Source organism: Engraulis encrasicolus, chromosome 13 (assembly GCF_034702125.1).
Source record: "Engraulis encrasicolus isolate BLACKSEA-1 chromosome 13, IST_EnEncr_1.0, whole genome shotgun sequence".
NCBI lineage: Eukaryota > Metazoa > Chordata > Actinopteri > Clupeiformes > Engraulidae > Engraulis > Engraulis encrasicolus.
This window is the reverse complement of record NC_085869.1, coordinates 1,271,293-1,277,620: the sequence shown is the minus strand read 5'-3', so window position 1 is coordinate 1,277,620 and position 6,328 is coordinate 1,271,293. Positions and strand designations below refer to the sequence as shown.

The 6,328-nt window shown below is 38.2% G+C and overlaps 1 long non-coding RNA gene across 2 annotated transcripts; it reads right to left on the bottom strand.

The window, feature by feature from the left end:
- Window positions 1-1,315: 1,315 nt before the first annotated feature.
- LOC134461483 (uncharacterized) lies at window positions 1,316-4,450 on the bottom strand. Of its 2 annotated transcripts, XR_010037286.1 has the most exons (5): window positions 4,225-4,450; window positions 3,660-3,715; window positions 3,016-3,085; window positions 2,716-2,802; window positions 1,316-2,349 (listed from the first exon to the last, which is right to left on the bottom strand). It is a non-coding gene; the product is annotated as an uncharacterized LOC134461483 (long non-coding RNA). The 2 variants fall into 2 exon arrangements; XR_010037285.1 differs by lacking the exon at window positions 4,225-4,450 and having other exon boundaries at window positions 1,317-2,349; window positions 3,660-3,903.
- Window positions 4,451-6,328: the final 1,878 nt, after the last annotated feature.

Below are 6,328 nucleotides of genomic sequence, written 5' to 3'. Positions count from 1 at the left end.
CTATTAGAAGTTACTTAGTTCTAGGAGGTGGCCGTAGAACACAGAAAATGTGGTAAATGTAATGTAATTTGTTTGTACTTAATCTTTGTTTGGTATGTGATGGTTCTGTGTTAGTTTCCAACGAACAGAAGTTTACTGTTAAGAAACATTTTAATCTACTCGAATCACATCACCAACCGACTTCCTGGTCCCCGGTTTGCGCAACTCTGTTATTAGATGGCTCTGGCCATACCTATTTTACAGTCGCCATACCTATTTTACAGGGCCACATGCCTGGGTATTGATTTGCTGTGTCCCGGTAGGAGTTTCATCTCAAGTTTACCATACAGAGTAATCTACAGAATGCGCACAAAGTAGCGCAGAATTTTTAAAAAAAAAATGTGGCGCCGATGTGGCGCCAGGTAGCCCTCCAGGAGCATCTCATCTGCCCACCAATAATGTTAGTAAACAGTGACGACAATAATATTTTACTCACAGTCAATGTTTTTCCTAATTTGAATATGAGATTATTTCTTTATAACCTATAAGCAAAAAAATATAATTCAATCATAGTTTGATTTTGGAATGATGTCAAGACATCAATAGAGGATTTTAAACAAACAAGTAGCCCTCGGGTAGCCCTCAGTAGCCCTCGGTAGGCCTCGGGTAGCCCTTGATAGTCCTCAAGTAGCTCTCAGATCCAGAAAGGTTGGGGACCCCTGCTGTAAGGCATGTTGTGCGTTTGGGTATATTAGGGTGACCAGACGTCCCGGTTTGGAGTTGTGTGCCCCAGGTCCCGAACAAAAACTCTCGGGACAAAAATATGTCCCGGTTTTGGCCACCCACTACATTGCGCCATGTCTATTAGGGTAAATACTGTATTCACTGCAAAAAAGCCCTCTACAAAAATAAGCAAAACATATAGTGTTTTAGGTGAAAAATTGCTTATTTTGAGCAAAATAATCTGCCAGTGCAGCGAGCAAATTGGACTTGGTAAGAATTCTTAAAACAAGAAAATAATATCTAAGCGGTAGGCATAGAAAAACACTTGAAACAAGTATAAAAATCTTATTTTTCTGTTGCTTGTTAAGATTTTTTTTCTTATTTTAAGCAATTTCGTCTCCTTTATTAGTCATTATTGCTTAGAATTAGATGTCATCCAAGAAATTATTGCTCAAAACAAGCATACAATACGCTTAAAACAAGGCAAATTTACTTGTTTCCAGCTCATTTAAAGTCTTAAAACTAGTCTGATTTTCTTAGCTAGAATACTTATTTTCTCATGTAGAATTAATATCTTGTTTAGGTGTATGAGAAAAATATACTTGACAAGAACTTCAAAACATTTATTTTATTAATATTTCATCAGCTGGACAAACATGCAGTCAAACGATAATAAAGCACCAAAATCTAGACAATATAATCGTATGATTAAACAGAAATTAAACAGAAAACCTGAAATTATCAGTATACTGTACCACATTAATTTATGTGGCCTGTTCAGAAATGTCATATTTTTCATGAATGCTTACAACCACCAGCAAATTCTAAGTAATGTCATAATTGCTTGGGCAAATTAATAATAGTGGGGTCATCTGCATGTTAATCCACCATTTTGAATGCAGTCAGATATCTTTGGCCGAAAAACATACTCTCAACAGAACAGTATGTGTCTATTTACTCACTTATTTACTTAGACATTCATGAAAAAGATGTTATTTGTGAATGGACATTTTAGAATTGACCAACTGCCCGCAGGATCACTTTTGGCTCTTTGATTCTTTCCCAAAGTGGTGGAGGAGAGGGAGAGAGAAATGTTTTTAATTATGATATCAATGTGTCCATGAAGTGCTACTGAGGCGTTATTACGCCTTTCATTATAGTGCTCATCTTTTAATCTGCATAGAAAATGCTTAGAAAAAAAACCCTCAATGATACTCAATGCCATGCTGAGCTAAGATAAGGACAAAAAAAATCATCAACTCAGATCAGAGAACAGCACATAAAAGTATGCATAGAAATGTGATGGATTGTCCTTTTATACAATGTCTTAGAACCTGAGATTGCCAGTGTCCAACATATTTACTGTAGTTTATAGTGATTGAACCTTTTGGGCATATTTTCCAAATTCACCAGAACATATATTTCAGTTCATCTGGATACTTAAAATTGTAAATCCAAATCCACAGAGTTGAGATTGAGGGTATATACCGGTAACCGAGTCCAAAGAGCATCACACATGCACAAGAGATGCTCCGAGTTCACTGTACAGCTCCATGCCTTGTATCACAGTCTCTGGCACGGGATGTTCCTTGCAAACCATACACGTAGATGTGCAGTCTGCCTTTGGATCACTTCGCCACTCTAGTCCTGATGGTGGAAAAAGAAAATGCAGAAAGCTTAACACTGTGCACACACTTTTTATGTAGCTTTAATGGCACTAAATGTAAAAATGCTGATGTCTAGTGAATGACAACCATGGCCACTAATAGGGGGCATTTAATAGTGTGCTTGTCAGTGATATGCAGGTGCCACTTATCGCATGCTCTCTTTATTGGGGTGCAGAACATCATAATCAGAACTGTTCAAAATTCAGAGTCAGTGAACCTAGAGGTGGGCCATGCGTCTCCCACAACTAATGTCTGACCTTCTAATACCTAATACCCAACTTCATTAGATTGTTTGCAACTCAAACACAATGTTTCCATTAGCTGTTGGAGCCATGAGTTATCCTACCTTCCTTCTGGCAACACCTCCCTTCTCCTTGAGAACCTCCAAGATGCTTCCTCAAGTATCTGTCAGGCACAGGAACTCTGCATTAACCTGTCAAAGACACATTACAAGAAAATGACATGGTTGTCAGGCCCAGTTGTGTTGTGCTTCCTGTCTGTCCTGTGACTTGTGACTATGTCTTTCTATCTCTGGGCCTGCAGGTTGGGCAACACCTGGGGTCAAGCCACAAAGACATCCTACAGGACAGACATACATCAACACTTAAATACTATCTGTTATGACATAATGTACCACCACACTTACTTCACTCAATGTCAGCAACGCAGGCCATGCGGTGTAGACTGCCAGCTTATCTTAGACAAGCCTTTTGCACCTATGACAAAACACATAATTAGAGTGCTGGAGTTGATGTCACATAAATTACAAGATAAGATGAGGGCTATGACATTGACTGACTTCCTGTAAAACCTAAGTTGAGACCAGGGGTCAAGGAGAGTAGAGTAGCCTCAACCAAATAAAATCTGCCATATCAAATAGCCTATGTCACTGCATAGATGTTGACTGACGCATGTTGTTGGATTACCAATGATTTTGCATCCTCAAGCAACTCCACACCATGCATGAAACACCACTTCTTGTTGTCTATGGCAAGCAAGTCAGGTACATCGTCACCACTTTTTAGACTGGGGAATATTGTCACCATTTAAAAATATTGGTAAATAACGTGACTACAGCCACTTAAGACAGCGTGAAATTAAAGTTAATTAAAATATTTTTCACCATATCCATGTTTCATACAATACAAAATAACTGTTGACACCATGCCAACATGAAAATGACAGCTAATTGGCTAAAAAATATTTTTATCCTCATTTTGCTTTGGTGTAAGTTAAGTGTTCAAGCAGAGGGTAAAGTGTAAAACAATTGAACATGGACATAAATCCTACCTTTTACAATGACTGTCTTCAAAGTCACATCTTCCACTCGCACAGGGGGCAACCATCTGTCAAGTTGAAAAACAGAGGTGAACCTTTTCTCACAATATCGGCAAACATGGCTTTTCAAAGGTGATATTCAGGACTGGCCAATAGTGACGCCCATTACAAAAAATAAGATACATATTTTGAGTAACATGTGGGGCATTACAGGGCAATAGCAAGCTAGAGAGCAATAGCTAGCTGCTAAGCTAAACAGCAGCAGATGTTAAACTATGTTTAAAATAATTGCTGGTAATTTACACTTCAGACTGGATAAACCTTAAGGTAACTTTTTTACTCCTAAAGATGTTGCACAAGATAAGCTACTGTTTAAGAGTGGATATTTGAATGCAAGACAAACAGCTTGTCAGATCACACAGCATGATCTAACAATTGTATCGGTTAACTTTCCATACAGACAAAAATGCCAAAAACATCACAATAGCGTAGTATACTTCACAAATGACCGTAATAGTGTCTTAATACAAGCATATTGCCAAAGATGACAAGGATTGAAACGGATTGTGAAACTTACCCGGCTGAAAACGATTGCCTCAATTTCAAAGCAGGAGACCAACTGACGAACAGGAAGTGACGTAATTCCATTTCCGGTTTTACTCTTTGGTGTTTTTTTGTTTTTGTTTGTTATCCCACCTGAATTACAGCATGAATTTCACATATATAGTTTTGATTTATGTAAAATATTTCTGTACCAATAAGGTAACAACTTGGTGCCAGCAGGAAGAAGATAAATACTGTCAATGAAAATGTGTTTTGACAATAGGCGATTCATTTCTTACTGCCACCTACTGTTCTGGAGTGTGATGTGCATGTCAGTTAATATTATGAGCTTTTTTCAAGTGCATACATTATTTGTTTAGATTATTTGTTTAAAAGTTCATACGCCGACAGTTCAAATGGTGTTTATATGATTTCAATGAATCATTTTTCCATTTTATAATAATATTGTATGTATACATATTTCTTAATATTTACCAGGACCCAGAAACATTTTTTGAGTGTGCCTTAAAAATGAACACAAAAAAACCTGTTGCCCTTACTGTTGCAGTTGTGCAACAGGAAATAAAACGTGCATTGAAGCACTTTATTTTGTCAAATCATATTGATCTAGATGGTATAACTTCAGGTAGGCTATAGGCCTAGGTTTGTAGACCCATACAAGAAATGTCCAATTAGTGTAACGATGGAATCTAATGATAGATAACAAACTAAAAACGTTGTCTGGACAGATGCTGATATTTCTGAAGATATTCACTTTTTATTCAGGACCATCTTATCATAGAATTAAGTGAGATAACTCACAACCTTTTTTGCTCTGATGACGGAAACTTTACAAAAATTTAGACAGAGCATGATGAGACACGAGTGCATGAGATAGAGTCAAAGCATTATTTTTTTATTCTAAATTTCTAAATTAAATTAGGCCTATAAAATGTTTGCAAATGTCTTGTAAATCAAAGCAAAATGGCCCTGCCATGGGCAACCGGTAGGGCACTCGTCTGCCGTGTGGCCGACCCGGGTTCGATTCCCGGTCCGGGTCATTTGCCGACCCCTCCGCATCTCTCTCCCCATTCGCCTCCTGTCCACCTCTCAAACTGTCCTGTCAGTTACAATAAAGTTGTAAAAAAGACCAAAAACAATCTTGAAAAAAAAAATCATAGCAAAATTGTCGAAAGTAGCCTACCCATCAAACAAAAAGTATATTTGCTCATGAAAAAGAATTGGGCCACACATCAGCGGTATCAAGGCGTCAGAGGCATATGTCAGTTCAAAGATTAGATTTTTTGAATATCATCTCTGAAATGGATGTTTCTTGGTAACAATTAGGAAAGACCATAATCACAGAAATGGGACTCCCTATTTTTTTTTATATAGGGGCAGTCATGGGTGAGCGGTTAGGGCGTCAGACTTGAGGTTGCCGGTTCGACTCCAGACCCGCCAGGTTGGTGGGGGGAGTAATCAACCAGTGCTCTCCCCCATCCTCCTCCATGACTGAGGTACCCTGAGCATGGTACCGTCCCACCGCACTGCTCCCCATGGGGCGCCACTGAGGGCTGCCCCCTTGCACGGGTGAGGCATAAATGCAATTTCGTTGTGTGCAGTGTTCACTTGTGTGCTGTGGAGTGCTGTGTCACAATGACAATGGGAGTTGGAGTTTCCCAATGGGCTTTCACTTTTCACTTATATGTGTTATTGATTCATCTACAGTATATTTTGCTGTGAATATCAAGTGTTTGACACATTGAGATGGGATACAGATTTACAATCATGAAATTGCTATGCCAAATGCTGCTCAGACAACAGAAATGTCAAAGCTATGAATCATGAATGGAAATCTCAATGGCCCTATTAATTTGTATGCTATCACAGTTGATTAGCTAGAATATCTTAGTGAGATCGAGCCAGTTCTTAAAACAGGTTCATTTGGATTGTCTTATTGTCTTGAAACAAGTAAAAATGTACTCACAGTCTAATTGTTAATGCGACTCTGTCAGTATGTGTTCTATTTTAAGAAAAAAGCTGCTCAGAACTAGTTTTATTATCTAGGTAGGATAAAAAAGATGAATTTTCTTGAAACAAGTCAAATAATCTTAACAATAGTCAGTCTTACCAAGAAA